This window comes from Ursus arctos, unplaced genomic scaffold (genome assembly GCF_023065955.2).
Source record: "Ursus arctos isolate Adak ecotype North America unplaced genomic scaffold, UrsArc2.0 scaffold_1, whole genome shotgun sequence".
Lineage (NCBI taxonomy): Eukaryota > Metazoa > Chordata > Mammalia > Carnivora > Ursidae > Ursus > Ursus arctos.
In genome coordinates, this window is record NW_026622763.1 from 29,424,881 (window position 1) to 29,442,319 (window position 17,439).

The 17,439-nt window shown below is 36.4% G+C and overlaps 1 long non-coding RNA gene across 2 annotated transcripts in view; it reads right to left on the bottom strand.

The window, feature by feature from the left end:
* LOC123001649 (uncharacterized) overlaps positions 1-17,439 on the bottom strand; it is a 256,285-nt gene that overhangs the window by 24,865 nt on the left and 213,981 nt on the right. For both annotated transcript variants that reach the window (XR_008961125.1, XR_006410742.2), the window contains one exon: positions 17,305-17,388. This is a non-coding gene — a long non-coding RNA (uncharacterized LOC123001649). The remainder of the gene's footprint in view (positions 1-17,304; positions 17,389-17,439) is intronic.

Here is a 17,439-nt window from a genome sequence, read left to right on the forward strand (position 1 = left end):
CAGAGAAGGCTATAATGGTTCCCAAGGACTTGTGATTATTTCCAGGATCTTTAATTTATGAATTAAAGATGATTTGTGAGATAGATGAGCCAACTTGGCATAACAGGTCAAAAATGTACTCCTTTAAAAGCTGCTAAATGAGGAATTGAGTAAATACATGCATTGTCCACATTGAGCATGCCGCTGTGCCACGGTCTTTGGATCAGTAACATAGTGTCAAGCGAATGGAGCAAATTTTCAAATAAACAGAATATATAAACATTGTGCCATATTTCTTTTAAAAATTGGCAAAGACCAGGCATTGACCCATGTTCTTGGTATACTGTTAACTCCTTCAAACCAAGAGCCAATCTGAGCTGAATCCATATAAATGATTCCAAGAATCATCCTAACTATGATGTTTGGTCAAACTTATTGGCCTAATATGTGATACAATGAGTGTTACCAATTCATCTCTATTTCCTCCTGATTTCACCAATGGTTAGAAGAAACAGGTTCGTGTATGTGTTGACTATTAGTCCTATTATAAATATATAATGGTCTTATTTATATATTTACCAAGGTCCTATCAATCTGCTGCAATGAATGTGGAATCCATATATGAGATGGTCTTGAGAACTTACAAAGTTGATCCACGTTGCATAAAAACTAACGTTTTGCAGAAGAGAGATACTCAGTGTGCTTTTGTACTATTTAAAGAATGATTTTGAAAAAAAATTATTCATATATTTTGAGGAAAAAGCATTTAAATAGATGAATTATCCCCTATTAAATTAAATTGTTTGGATGATTCCATACTTAGCCTGATGCAAAGATGTTAGCAAGACCATTTCAAACACGAAGGATTCTCAAATATGGTGTCCCCATTTGGGACTCCAGGTACAAGCCTGTGCAGATGCTTGGGAGGCACATATCAGAATGAGAATTCCAGGGCAGAAATCCAGATTCCTTTTCTTCACTGAAATGTCCACAGAGTAACAGGAAGGCATTTCTAGTATATAAATGTCACTCCCATGTTTGGGTAAATCACCAAGGACCAGGACATCTGAATCAGGATTATAAAATAGGAGGGATTAGAGAAGTGGTCAATAGTCTGCAGTTTGCCAAGGCCAGTGGTATGCATTTTGCCTGCTTTATCTCATTTAATCCTCTCTACAAACCACTGAGGTGGGTGTAGTTTATGCATTTCACACTTCAGGGAAAAGTCACAGACCAGCAAGTGACTTACCCAAAGGACATACATAGCTAGTGAGTGTGTGAAGTAGGATTTGAATTGAAGCCTTCTGGCTACGGAGTACACAGTCTCTTCTGCTTAGGCTATCTCTAGCCAAATGTACCAGAAACAGAATTTTTCTCACCAAAAAATCTTTTTCTTTTTTCAGTCTAGGGCATAAGATTTCATATAATGAAAAAGTATTTCTCATACCCTTGACATGAAAAACTGAGTAAATGTTATTGTTATTGCTAGAAAAAAATCTATACAATCTTGACTGTATTGATTTCCTTTGCCTAAAAAATCTTCCTCTTTCTATGTATATATGGCATACTGCTCTCAAATGTCTTTCTAAAAGTCACCAGATTAGAGTGGCCTTTATGGAAATCAGTATATAAGATATCGTTCTTCTCCCTCTAGCTCTCTATCCCCTTAATTTAATTTTTCTTTATAGCACTTTACAGTATTTAACACCATCTGAGATACTACACATGAATTTGTTGTCGTTTCTTTACTGTGTAGTCCCACCGGAGTGTAAACTCCAGGAAACAGGGGTTGTCTGTTTTGTTCACTGATCTATTGTGAGTACATGGAACAGTTGGTGACTGACCATTGCCGGTGCTCAGTAAATACATCTTGAACTAATAAGATTTTAAGTCCTATGTTACCACTTGGATAGCAGATAGTTATTTCTGCAGTTGAACAGCTGTGGACAACAGCTTTACACCAAACCAGACATTGATACCAAGTGGAAATGGCTGAGAGAACGTGGAAGGATCACCACAATGTATCAGAAGCTTTGGAAGGAAATACTCAAAGACTAAGCCCAAAAAAAGGCATACAAAGAGAGCATGAGGTGCACCATTTTTACAATAAAGGCATTCTCTGTGCATTTTGGGTTGCAATAACCAGCAACATGATTTTTGCATTATCGCATCTACATAAAAATTTATTTTGGGGCGCCTGGTGTCTCAGTCCATGAAGCCTCCGACTCTTGGTTTCGGTTCAGGTCATGATCTCATGGGTCTTGAGATCAAGCCCTGCCTCAGGCTCTGTGCTCAGCGCCCAGTTGGCTTGAGATTCCCTCTCCCTCTTCCTCCCTCTTTGCCCCTCTCCCCACTCATACTCACTCCTGCTCGAGCTCTCTAAAATACATTAATAAATAAAATCTTTAAAAAATGTATTTTAAATCTTTATTATATTAGGACAAAGATCTTTCTCAGTACCAGCCTAATATTAAATATGTTATTTCCCTTCCTGTTTCCCACTCTTATCTTAGAATTTGTTGTATTTTATACTTAGCATTGAAGGTTTCTTAGACATCCTCCTATAATGCAAAGCAATATTCCATGCCATTTGTCTTTGCACCGATACGTTTTCAATATTTAAAATATTGGAAATACATTGAAAGCCTATGCTAACTTTATCGGAGCACCAGAGAAGGCTACTGGGACTGGAGGCTTTTTGTTTTTTCATACATGTATTATACAGCAATGGTGCAGGGAGGACATAATTTCTTATACAGTATAAACTAAAGGAGTTGAAAGGAACACTACTTTATGGTAGGACTTTAAGTAGTATAAGTGTAACTAAGATTTCTGTTTCATCCTATTTGCCCAGTTTGATCAACTGGTGAAATTTACTAGCTGATCAGAGCGCTAAGGAAGAGTAATTATTATTATTCACAGCAAGAAGAGAGTTTCAGAGAAACTAAACAAAATGAAACACACTTTAAATTAATTTGATGTTGCTCTACAGTCGGGAAAAGTAACGGGTGTATATTTTTGCTGGCTAAAAAATGAGACAAAACACAACCTTCCTCAGTCAATTGCATTATAAAACAGAATATATATAGTAACATTAAGAGGCTAATACATGCTACTTAAATTAGAATCACGTTGTTACATGGTACCACAATCCAAAGCCTTACAGCAAAACTAAAGGTAAATGACTGAAATCTACAAGAGTCGAGGTGAAGGATTACATGGTGAGATTCTTAGCAGGTACTTTTGTTTCCTCAGAATTTGTGATTCCATTCCTACCACTAGGACCAGAACAAAGTAGGTGTGTAGTAAATATGCAGTGTGTGAATGATGACGGTCAGCTGCTGCAGTCATATGTCTCATCTCATAAGCACAGTTTCAGTGTGCCCTGAAAAATCAGACTGCCTGGGTTCGACTCCCGAACTCAGGATTTACTATCATAAACTGTGTTACTCGGTTTATTCGTATGCAAAAAAGAGACTATAATAGCTCTTACTACCTAGGGTGCTGGGAGAATTACATTAAAAAAAAAAAAAAAAAAACAACTCCAAGCAATGTTCTGAATCCACACCAGGCACATAGTAAGGTTAAATGTCAAAGAATGTGAAACGCTATTTTTACTCCTACCCAATGCCAAATATTCTGAGCCCATTATGATTATATTGTGTACTCCATCTTTTGGGGTTTTTTTTTTTTTTTTTTTGAGTGATAGTAGTTAATCAATTTGCTTTAGTACTGACATCTTTATCTTATTATATAGAAACATGCTTGGAAATTCCAAAAGCATGCCTCACATAGAGTTTTGTTTACATATTTGTCTGCATGGGCATTCTCTTTCACTAATCTCTTTTAGAACTGGTGCTTTATCTATTTTTATTGCCACTTGACTCCCTGATGACCCAGTCTCAAATATGTAGTTACAAAATTCTGGAGCAATGGCAAATTTCAATTTTATCTACTTTGTTGGTAAATGTCCATCTGTGACTCTAGTTAAGTAGGATGTAACTAATCCTTACAGATGTGGTTTTTTTGTTTGTTTTTTGCTAAACTTTACTCATCTACTTTCAATTTCCATTGCTATTCTCATGTTTCTATCTCTTTTTTCTTTTTTTTTTCAAGATTTTATTTATTTATTTGAGAGAAAGAGTACGTGCAGAGCAAGAGAGAGAGCATGAGCAGGGGCAGGGACAGGGGGAGAAGCAGACTACCATTGAGCAGGGAGTCCAATGTGGGGCTTCTGGGGCTCAATCCCAGCTGGGATCATGACCTGAGCCGAAGGCAGACTAAGCCACCCATCGCCCCCTTCATCTCTTTTTTCTTCATTCATTCCATTAATTTCTCCACACACATTGGCTGAACACAAATATTATCGTATGAAGCCATAAATCAAGACACTTCAGGAATTTTCATTTCTCTAAAGAAAAACACCAAAGTACTTAATTTACCCTACCAGACCCTTCAGGGTCTACACCTTTCCCGTTTCTCTGGATTCTTCTAAAACAGAGTCCCCAGTGCTTTCTGCTTTCGGCCTCAATGACCCCTCCCCCCCCCCTTCAACTTCTCTAGTATGTTGCCTTCCTTTAAGCCACAAGAAGGGCTCTTCCTTCTTTCCGATCCTCTCATAGCCCCTTTCTTCCTCTTACTACAAGGTTGTATCCCATAAAATAAGGAGTGGGAACACTCTGCACTTCTCTTTTAAATATGCTACGTTTATTTTATATTTAGTGTATTACATTTTATTAGAAAGATACCATCAACGTAAGACACACTGTTATTGCAAGCACTCACCAAGAAAGAGAAAACACCATCAGTTATAACTTTAAGACTCTGTGAATTATAAGATACATCCCAATTTCAGAGATGTCAAAATGAGGAAAAAAATGCATGTTAGAAATAATCAAACGTAGTGTTTTTGTAATCAAGTGATTGTTATTGGTCTGTTCTGTAGGACTGGAATGTCCATGAGGGCAGCAACTGTTTCTATTTTTGTAATGACATTTTATATTCATTGCCTGACATGATACCTGCCATGTACTAGTACTTAAAAAAAATTATACTGAGTATCTGACTATATATGTCAGATAGCATGTTAATTGCTTTTTTCCTTTTACCTGAAATATAAATACTTCCAAATGCTATCTAAATATCTTCATTTTATTTATAAATTCCTTGAGAATGTATATGCCATTTACTTGTGTTTACTTATACCATACCAGCTAAATGATATATTTCATATGCCAGATTTTATTAGCTGCTTTAAATTATTTCTGAAATAATGCGAGGTAAATAAATAAGCACTTCAATAGTCAGTGCATAGTAAATTTTAATAAATGTATTGCAAATTTGAAGTGTATTTTTTACCACAACAAACCACTTGCCAAACTAAACATATTCCAGATTTTTTTTTTTTTTTTTTTTTTTTTTACCAATTTCCATATACCTGTCAAATTCTATCACCAAATTCCTGGTCAATTAGAATTCTAAACATTAAGTACTTTTCACTTTTTTCTTTTACCTAAGCTCCTATTCAGTCAATAATTATGTTCAAACATGCTGTTTCTTGAAAATATTTTCTCTTATCTGTCTCTTTCTCTTCATCACTTCTCCCCTTTACAGATGGTCAAATTCTCACACTCACATTCTGAAGTTTTTGATTTCTGAGCCACAGATTGTATCAATTCATAACCGTTCTTTTAACCACTTCAGGCGGAACTTTCTTAGCAGTCAATTTCAATGTGCTATTCTGCTAGGGAAAAAGTCATGAAGACTTATATCTAATATCATGAAATCTAAACACTTCTTGCTGATTTTCAATGTCCTCCAAGAGGTCTTTTCTCTAGTAGACACCTTCCACTAATCAACAGAGTGTTTTTACCAACATCTAACTCTTTTTCCTATATCTATGCCTTCACTCCTACTTAAAACACATCTTCTTTTCTTCCTTTTGAAATCCTTAAAGGCACATATTTATGTCTTTCTCCTGCAAGAGATCTTCTCTGCCCCCTACCACACTCACTTCTATCTTCTTGGAATGTCCAGAGTGCAAAACTTACTCCATTATAAACCATTTTCTTAAAAAAAAAAAAAAAAAAAAAGTCTGTCTTTTATAGCCAATCACATCCATGATCATAATAGAGATTGCCATCATTCCCATGAGAACCCATTTGCAATCTCAGTCCAAGCACCCATCCCTGAAAGCATCGCATCCCAGATTTCAGCTGTCTCCCACTCATATTCTTCTCCATCCATTGTTCAACTCCATTGGAATAGAAAATCCATTAGTCCCACCAATTTTTCATAGGCCAACACTTTTTTTCTGTGTTAATTCCCTGCCTTACTCTATCAAATTCCATAATTTGTCTTTATAATCTACCCTGAGAATATACTTTTAATTTTCCTCATCATACTCTTATGGAAAAAAACCCAAACCTGACTAAATTGAAATCCCTGCCAAGTTCTTGTGTAGTAGAATAAAGAGGTCCATATATTCCTCCCAGTAAAGGTGGAGTCTAATTTTCCTTCCCTTGAGAGAATCTTGGATGATGATCTCTCTGGTTTACTTGACCATAGAAATGTCATTCTTAGTTTTCTAAGGCTAGGTCACAGGAAACTTTGCAGGTTTTACCTAGGTGTCTTGGAACACTTGCTCTTAGAAGCCAGCTGCCAAATCTGACTCTTGATTTTGGCTCAGGTTGTGATCTCAGGGTAGTGAGATCAAACCCCATGTTAGATACCACATTCAACACAGAGCCTGTTTGGACTTTCTCTCCCTCTCCCCCTCTGCCCTGTGCTCATTCTCTCTCTTTCTCTCTTTCAAGTAAATTAAATCTAAAAGAAGAAGAAGGAGGAGGAGGAGGACGAAGATGGAGGAGGAGGAGGGAGAAGAAGAGGAAGCAGAAGCAGCAGTAGCAGCAGCATTCAGCTGCCATGCTGTGGGAAAGCCCAAGTGATTCTGTGGAGAAACCCACATGGAGAGGAACTAGGACTCTGCCATCAGCCCACTGAGTTCCTGGCGGGCTGGTAGCATCAACTTGCCAGTCTTGAGCAAACCCCTTGGAAATGGATCCTTTAGTTCCAGTCAAACCAACACAGCTCAATACTTCTGAACAGTATGAACAGAAATGAGCAATATTTTCTGAGGTCTGCTCAAAATAAATTTCCTGAGGTCTATGAACAAAATAAATGTTGTGGTTTTACATTGTTGTGGTTTTAAGCCATTAAGTATTGAAGTGGTTTATTAGGTACCAATTGTTAATCAAAACACAATGCCTACATGCATGCAGATTAACATCACTAGGAAAAAAACACACAATCACACAGACTGGCTTTGATTTAAATTCTTCTCACAAAACTCAAGCAGCTCTTAAGGTTTTCTAGCAGTCATATGATATGGTCCTATCTGCTTACTTTCTCAAGCTCTTAGTAAATTATAGATCTTTCTCTTCCCAAATTTAAAATATCTGTCTCTATCATTTTCCTTAGCTGATTAACTTTGTTTGCTAGTTTCTGATAAAGGAAAAGCAATCAGGATATAATTTCCACAAGCTCCTACCTTCACTTCCACCTCCTACCTGCTTCCAGAACAAAATTATTTTCTCCCTATTCCTCTCCCTACTCCTCCTCAGTCTGCTTTCTTGTTCTACCCCATCTCCCCAAACTTGTATCTTCCAAGTACCTCAAGGATAAATCTATGCAACCTTTCCTCACTCTTCACTACACTCACTCCTTTGGTGTTCTCATTCAATCTTATGGTTTCAAACACCAATTGACACACCTTAATTTATATCTGCATCCTTGACCTATCTCCTAAATTGCAACCTATAGGAATATATGCACTGTCTACTTGACATCTTCATTTTGATACCAAATCTGCTGCTAGGACATAACATACTTTACTTCAAACTCTTCATAATATTCTTCCCCAAACCTGCTATACTAGCTTGTCCCACCTCAACTGATTAAAAATTCTGTTCCCAGTACCTCAGGCCTAACAACCTTGCCATTATCTTTGACTCCACATTCTTTCCTGCCCAGTAAGGAATCCAACACCAAATCTTGTTGGCTTGATCATAAAAATATATCCAGAATTTCACCGTGTCTGTCTATGTCTACAGCCACCACTCTGTCTTAAGATATCATCTTTATCTCCTCATTGGTCTCTGTGTTTCCTATAATAGGGCTGAGGAGTTAGGGGGGAAGGCAAGGTTATACTCAATACAGCAGGCCATGTAATTCTTGTAAAACTGTTAAGTCAGATCAGATTCCCAGATCAATCTTCTTTCCAACACCCTCCAATGACTCTAATTCAGTAAGACCAAGTCCTAAAATGCCCACATAGACCATATGATTGTTCCCTTCTGACTCATATCCCACTTAAACTTACCTTTACTCACTCACTTCTAGTTATATTGGCCTCTTTGCTTTCCCCAGAATTTTCCAGCCAAGTTCTCCCTCATGGGCTTTTGTTTTTGCTAGTTTCTATTCAACCTGGAATCCTTTACTTGCTGTTGGCTTCCTCAGCTTCTTCAGGTCTTTGTTCAAATGTAAATTACTGATCACCTTATTTAAAATTGGAACATCCTCAGCTCTGCTCTCTCTAGCACCCTTCAGAGATTAGTTTTCTCTATAACCTTCATCCCCGACTGGTATTAAATATTCTATTTTATTGTTTGTCTCCCAACTCTGTAGAAACCAAGCACCATTGCTCCTTTAGTCTGTTTTATTTACTGACAGATACCCATCGTGCAGAGCAGTGAAGATGCACAAAGGTATCTATCTGCCTGATAATGAATGGACGTGTATCAGTCTTGCTTTCTTCCTAATTAGAAATCAAGCTCCAGAAGGACTTGTCCTATGCCACTCACTTCACCAGTATCCTCACAATACCTAGCACACATTTAAGGATAAAGTAGCTTTATAAAACACTTGATGACTGATTACAATTAAGCAAAAGGTTTCTCAGCAAATTAGTAGGGCCCACAGGACACCATAAATAGGCTTGAAACTATTTAGTACTGCATCAGTGCTCATTTCCAAGCAAAATTATTGTCCAGAACACAAAGGATGCTGCCTGATGATAACATTTCTCAAATTAATCCCCAGACTATGTGAGTATACAAAGTAATAAAGGTGAATTTCATTTCAAAAATAAAAAAATTCATACTTTTTATGAAAACAATGTGAGATTATGCCCATTTATTTGAATTACTGTGACTTAAATCTTTGACAAGCTAAAAATACTGAGTAATTTTTTAAAACATATGAAGATAGGGCTCCTACTTGTTTCTAAAACTTTCCATCACTTGGATTTTAGGTCATAAATACTATAGGAAATTATAATCCCCAAAAGTATTTATCACTATGTGTCTATCAAAAAATAGATAGGTTTGAAATTAGAATTGAGGATTCATGGATACTTTAATTTTTTTAAGGAATTCAAAAGTTTCCTGTGTTCTACTTCTGAGTACTCTTGGGCAAATATAATTTATTTCTTCAGGTCCACACTTTTATAGAAACAGGAAATGAACATGATGGAAGGAATAGAGTTTGTTAGAGTGCAGAAGGGTTGGTCTAAGATCACAGAAAAATAGTAATTAATAATAACCACTAACATGTAAGCCATAAATACAAATGTTTCTCATGTAACGCTCACAACAACGTAGAAGAAAGTACTATTACTATCCCAGAAGCACTGAGAGTGTATGTACCTTATTCAAAAAATAGCAAAGGGCCAGGTTGGAATATAAATCTAGATGGTAGGCTCCAGGGAGATTGATCTTAAACACTGATTTTAAATGTTGTTTCTCTAATGTTAAACACACATGCAACACAACACACTCCACACAGATGTAAAGACACAAACATATCATTTCTAGGAGTAAATAAAAGATATTCATGTACTTTTTTTTATTTTTCTAACTGCAGAGTTCATTTTAGGAAGAGCAGAAATGGGTCAGAAATTGCCCCTGACCTGCAGGATACTTTCTATCCATCATCACCACACACTGCATGACAATGACCCCTTCAGTCTCATCAGAGCTGAAAGCCCCCTCACAGTTACAAATGCTGCTGGGATGGGAATACGGTGAAGCCCCAAGGGTGAGAATTAGGCTATTTCTCCATTTCTTATCCCCAAATTACCCAAACAAAATTTATAACTCAACGTCTGTCTTCATTTTTAAAAACCATGGAAAACAAGGATTTCCCAACTTCCAGCATAACTACTACTCATTGTTAAATAATCCTCACAGCTAGGAATCTCCTATTTGTCTCTATCGAGTTCATCCTACTACAGCTCATCATATTTCCTTCTCTATTTTTATTGAGATGTAAAAAATAAGATGAATATTGTCCTTTCCTGAGTTTCATACTCATACCACACTATCTAATCTGTGCATCTACTGTAAATACATATTTCATATGAAAACTTTCTATAACCCATCATCCCTCTCTCAAAAAATAAACAGTTGATGAGAATACAGAATAGAATTATATTTGCAATTAAGCATCAATTCAATTAGGTGAGTGGGGTCTGGAAAGAAATATAGGTTCTTTAACAAACCACCTCAAACAGTGCTTAAAACAGATTGGGCTGACAGCTCTCACAACCTTAGTGTCTCCTCCAAGATTTACAATGGCATAGCTCCCCTTTTTAGCAAATTAAACCTTATGTCAAGGCTTCAAATTAAATCCAAACCCCTTCTTTCTCTGCAGAAGGAACAAATTGGCCCCACATGGCGGTAGTAAGGAGAGCTGATAAGAAACAGTGAAGCGAGAGCTCCCCAACCTGGAAGGCGTCACATGGCCAAATCAACCGGGATCAACAGTCAACTCCACTTAAGGTTTTACATAAAAAGCCTTGTAAAATACAGAGAATTTAAATATAAGAAATTTTTTTATACCACACAAAACTGACTGGGTGCCAAAATTTTACATTTCTGTGCTGTGCAAGCACTTTATGGGGAATGTGCTTTTTATTCTATTTTTACGTGTTTGTTATGGGTCTGTTTTGCAAAGATCGCTCCAAGCCTAGGTAATAAAAATAAAAAATGCACACAAATGGCCATGATTAACGCATAGAGCAATCTATGCTTCTATATGTATGAAATGCATAATATCCCTCTCTGGATATTTCATATTTCAATATAGCAAAATGTTTGTAGGTTGCTCTAGGATTCACATACTCATTGTAACAGCAGATCTCACTGTGGAATTATCCTGAGAGTCCTAGAACACAAAGTTCTTAGTTTTACAGTTATTTTGCCAGGAAAATATTGTGAGTCTGTTTCTTATATGTTACTTGGCATTAATGTCTATATTAAGAATTGACAGGAATTGCTTCTCCATAGGAATCCGAGGATGTGGCACATGTACGAAAAGTTTCTGAAATATATTATTAGATTGTTATCTTAAAACAAGTTGCAGTATATTGGTCACTACCCAAATAGCACTGTCTGATTTTAGAGGACACGTTGATTACCAAATTAGTGTGATGCTTTCCAATGAAAGTGGAACAAAATCTGGTTCAAAACACTCTGTAACCAGTGGGTAATGTGGTGAATTTTCTGATGAGCCATTGCTTTTTAGAGAGTTTTATTTTCAGGATACATTTCTAATGAGTGTGTTTCTTCACTCATGGCAGGGATAAGAGGGAGAGATAGGCAAGCTCTTCACAGAAAACCTAGGTTAGGAAAAATTAAACAACTTAAACCAGCTTCGTATGTTTATGGTTTGTCCGGGTTGGGTGTCACAATTCTAGGGGACTGTCATTCAGATGTGCTGTCACTGTGGATTTAAATGTTTATCAAGTGTCTCCTGAAAAAATGGCTTTTGGGGGGTGCATGTTGGTACCGTCTGGGCTAGAGAAAGCAGGCATTTCAGAAGTAAGAGAGACAACTATCCTTACAATGACTGAATGAAAGGTGAGTAGATGAAATCAGAGCATGAAAATTATGTCTTTCATTTGTTTGTTTTTCTATATTTTAAATGATCTGAGCAGATACCCTCAGTGGTACTTTTGGATTTTGATTTAAATTGTAAGAACCTAGTATGGAAAGACGGGTGTTTAGGAAATAAGATATAGAAAAAGAAAGAGACTTTCAGCATACTATCAAAATGAATTCTTACCCGGTTTCTTACTTCTGATTCTTTTGGTTTTCATTTATAATTAAATTCCAGGTTTAGCTTATCCCAGCTCCATAACTGGCAGCATATTATTAGAATATACCAGTTGCCAATTTATTTTGCAGCTATTTGGTTTGGAATTACACATGGATTTGTATAAAAGGACTGCTCTCGTTGTGTTCTAGCATGGTCTAAATTCAACTTCAGTTTCACAAATTCTTGGATGGAAAGCAACATCAGGTTTATTTTACTCGGGACATTTTTTGATTCTTAATAAATAACTAGTAAGATGTTTGGGGAAAATGAAAAGAAACCACCAGATTCATCTCAAAACATGCAATTTCATGTTTACGTACAAACACACACACACACACACACACACACACACACACACACAAGCACACACAGGAATATATGCCCTGTTAGGAAAAATAATTCAGTGATGATAGATTTGTTTTGGTCCACATCTTAAATCAGAAACAAAGAAGTCGACCTTTGGGTTTGTATCGATTTCTGAATCGTCCCTGAACAAGTTACCCTGCAATTTCTTCCAGTCATTGCAGGGAATCCTGTGATTGAAACTGTCAGGAGTTCTGTGAACAATTATTTTCCATGGCTCCACAGGCCTGCATTCACCAAGCCAATTTTTTTTTCCCTCTAATACTGGATCAGTTCTTTTACATATGAACCACAACTGCCTTACAGGATCCATTTCAGTATTGACCAGAAGTTGGAATGAGAGTAAAATACACTTTTTGCCCCAGTTTCTTCTTTGTATATAAGCTGGATAAATTCTTCTAAGAACTTCCTCTCTTAGGAAAAAGGTAAACAATCACACACCTAGAGAATGAACTCTTTACATTCCAATTAATTGGGTAGGAAAATGTAAGAGGATGTATCCTAACAGTATGAAGAACAGGACATCAAGGGAAAAGTGTGAAGTTATGAATGAGGTACACCGTCTGCTGTTTCAGCTGGTTTTCCTCTGGCTGTTCCTCTGAAACATAAAATTTCTATGTCTGACCAATACAGTGCACTGGCAGAGAAACTGTTGGTTCAGTAAATCTCAGATTTGGAACAGACTCTCATTTGACAACTGCATCATTTCAGTTCATTTTAATTCTGTCACTTTTTGCTTCCTTCAAACCAGACGCAGGCCCTTAGATTTCTTACTATTGCCAAAGTCTGTTACTTCTAACCAGACATCATCTGCTGGTTTTCAAAGTGCAGTGAGTGACTGCTTACTTGGCCTTTATGGATCTGAGAAGAAGTCCTCTGAGAATAGAAAACTTCTTCAGGTTTGCATCCATTGTTTGGAGTACATAAAACAAATATTATTTCAGAATAACCAAAAAGAACGTATTCCTCTATAAGATTTCAGGAATTGAAATATACGTTGGAGTGGAAAGACTCCTACTTTCAGAAGGGAGGCATATCTGTGAAGGAAAATCTGCATATAAGTTTTCCTAAAACTAATTGTTTTGGAAAAAAACTTCAAACTTTATTGTTATCCATTAATTTTGGAGCTGGGTTTTATATTTCACAGGATTTTTAAAAATTACTTGTTTGTTTTTTGCCTGAAGCTGCAAAATAAGCTAATGCTGTCAACAAAAGGCTGAAAAGAAATATAATGTATGAATTCCTAGAGTTACCTACAGAGTATATGTGGGTAAGAGTCTCTATGAGTTTAACTTTCTAATAAAACTGTAATTCATCAAAATATATTTTTAAATTGATATATCTATCATTATAACTGCAAGTATAATTTTCCACATATAAAATATCTTGATAAAATGTATAATTCAGTAATACTACTTTTTATTACAATAAAATATTTTCAAATGTTCTAGTAAATGCTCTACTTTTAAATAAATGCACTGTATTCCCCATTTTAAAGATGGAAAAATACCAATTATTTCAATGCATTTACCAGAACAACAGAGTTTTAAGTACAATCAGAGCAACAAAATTTTCCATGAGTCCAAAAAACTCAGAAGTCAAATTTATTACTTTCTGATTCTCGAATCTCTATCTCTCCCTTTTTTTCTCTCTCTCTCTCTGATAAATATGTATTTGAACATCACTGCCATGGGCAAAACACCTTGGGGAAATGCAAAGAAGAAAAATCCTATTCCTTCTGCTTTTACTGTTACTTTTATCCACGCTCTCTCTACCTTGCCCAATAGCTTTTTTTTTTTTTTTTTCAGCATTGAATTAAAATAGTTGCTGTTTGGAAAGATAAGTTTATTGTTTTCAGTTGTCAAAATAAGTAAATACATTTCTGTAAATAGAATAGATTATATTTTAAATACGTTCTGCCAGGATCCAAGTGACTGTTATAGCAGCTAAGTTTCCAGGCAAGACAATACATTACTATTTAGTTAATCTCCGTATCATGACCTTAATATCTGTAGAAGGCTGCTTTGGTTTCAAAGTTGTCCAGAAACAACTGCTTTTCTCAATTTGTCAATTAAAAAAAAAAAAAATCAACTGCCATAGAGCAAAAGCCATATTTTGATGAAATACAATTCACATATCCAGTTGTAACAACTGTGATAAAGATAATAACTATTTTGGCATTAGGGGGTGTTTGTCTTTGACAATAAGCAAATATATTCAACAAGCAATATTAGTTACAAGATTCGAAATCAAATTACTTCTTTTTAGTATTGCTTTGGTCAAGTTCCTTGCAGGAAATAAATGGGAACATTTCAGAAGAGTTGACTAAGTAAACTCTTTCCAAAGATGTAGGTAAAGTGTAGTGTAATGGTCAAGAAGAGTAGGAGCCCAGGGCTGGTAAGAGCGAGATGGCAAAAAGCCCAGGCCTGGGGGGCAACGGGGGTGCAGTGGCTACTAGATCCTAGAGGCAGGGGGTGCCATATGGAGTGGTCCCTGCCCAGGCCGGCTGGCCTCAGGTCCTGGAACCCAGTCAGCCACTAGTGCCGTTGTAATATATTCCCTCACCACCCTCTTCTCTTCCTTCTCCTGCCTGTTCTCCCCATCAGTGACCCCACCTTAAGCGAGAGGTCACTGGGCATACTGGTGTTGTCTTTATGGACCATTGTCCTGGGCCTTCGAGCAGAGGGGAGAAGAGAAAAGGCTGGATCAGGAGGAGGCAAGGAAGACACAAAGAACTGTTTACTTTAGACTCACAGACATGTATATTCCTTGATATTTTGAGATCACTGATATAATGGTTTCTTTTGGTGTACAGAGACATCTGAGATTGATATAAAGGCTCATTTTTATGTAAAATTTGCTACATACTGTCCTGAGAAATTTACATCTATTAACCGTTAACTCTTCCCTAGAAATCATGCTTTATTATCCCCATTTGGCAGCTGAAGAAACTGAGGCACTGGACAGTTACGTCAGATTTCACAGCTGACTGTCTAGCCAGAACTCTGAACTATTACCTAATAAATCCAGGTCATGCTGTAGAGTAGTCGCCAAGTTCCTGTGATTATTCCATTTATCTAAGTGGAATAATTCACAAGATTATCTGAGTAGTTCAAAATATTATCTGCATTTTTACTCACTGTTAGAAATACCTATGCACACTAACACAATATAAATAATACCTAAAATGCAATATATTTTTATTCAACAAAGGTTGCTAATTATCTTTTATGTACCAGAGTTTCCACTAGCTCACATGATTAAAAAAGCAGTTTAGTTCTGTGAGGTTTCATGATGTCCACAAGACAGCAGATCAGAAAATCTGACTGAAAATATAGGTTGAGGTCAGATAATTAAAGAATTATACCCTGTCAAAAAGAATCGATATGAATCATGGAGAGATTTTAACTAGGATAGATGGAGATCAAATTTGCATTTTAGAACCATAATTTTGATGGCAGTGTGAAGGATTAACCAAAGTAGAAAGAGGAAGATATTTTAGAAAGCTCTTAGAATCATCCAGAAAAGAGCTGTAAAAAGCCTACAGTAGAATGAAACGAAATTAATTTAGTACTGATATCAAATATGACAAAATACGCCTTTCTCCTTTCCCTTTTTATATTCCCTCTCCCCGACAAACATGCAATTTTAGACCACATATTGCCTTACAAGTTTGTGTGTGTGTATGTATGTGTATGTGTTTTGTTTTTGTTTTTAATTTTTAACTCCCCAAGCTTTACAAGGTTTGGAAATTGGCCTCTGGTGACTATAGTAACCCTAGACCTTTCTTGGATCCATAAAGGGAAAGACAAATCATCCCTTGATAAATACACTCGGCCATGGCACCTGGGGAGTGCCATCTATTTGTAAGTCTCTCCAGGGGCTACCCCAGCAAAGTGGGAATCCAGAACAAATGATCAAACCTGTTGGCATAGTTTGATCTTTGCAATCTTTTATGTTAAATTTTTAAGATGACTTATAAATCCATTGTATAAAGACAGCTTTGCTCTAGTCAAGTATACCCAAACTCAATTGCCATTATTTCCACCATATGCCTTCTTGAATAGTCACAAAATAAGAGGTTATACTCAAATATAAAATTGATCATAAGAAAAATATTTTATATAAACTGGATGCTATTTTCTATATTTTCATTTTCAATAAAATAATCTTTCATGCAAAACACATGTTCCTTTTGTATTACCTACCGAATTCCTGAAAAGTCATAATTTGAAGCAAAACACAGAAGTTGTTGCAAAAACTTGATGTACTTATTTTCATATAATATTAATTTCCACTATTGCTCTGTTTTAAAAGGCACTTTAAAAAAAAGAACGGGGCAGGGGGCACCTGGGTGGCTCTGTTGGTTAAGCATTTGCCTTAGGCTCAGGTCATGATCCCAGGATCCTGGGATCAAGCCCCACGTTGAGCCCCTACATCAGGCTCCTGGTTTAGTGGGGAGTCTGCTTCTCTCTCTGTTCCTCCCCTGCTTGTGCTCACTCGCTCTCTCTCAAATAAATAAATAAATAAAATCTTAAAGAATCAGAAACCATTTAAGGTATTATTTTTCTTTCACACCACAACAGAATATGCTTGAATAAGAAGCAATATGAAAACAAATAGATCAAAGCGCCAAGTAACAGTATTAACATCCACTGCATTCAATCTATTATGTGACTAAGGAAGTTCTCTGTAATGAGAGTGTTTAGAAAGAATGAAGGTATATGTCCTCTTACTATAAAAGAACAGCTGAGCTTTATTCCATACAGTCAAAATCAGTTCATATTGATTGAAAATGAGCTTTACCTTGTTGAAGACATTAATGTTTTGCTGTAGCCCACCTATAGAACGATTTTCAGTAGCCCACCTATAGAAAGATTTTCCCGCTCACTGAAAGAAACAAACAAAATAGGAACATACTTTGATATGATTCCATAAAGA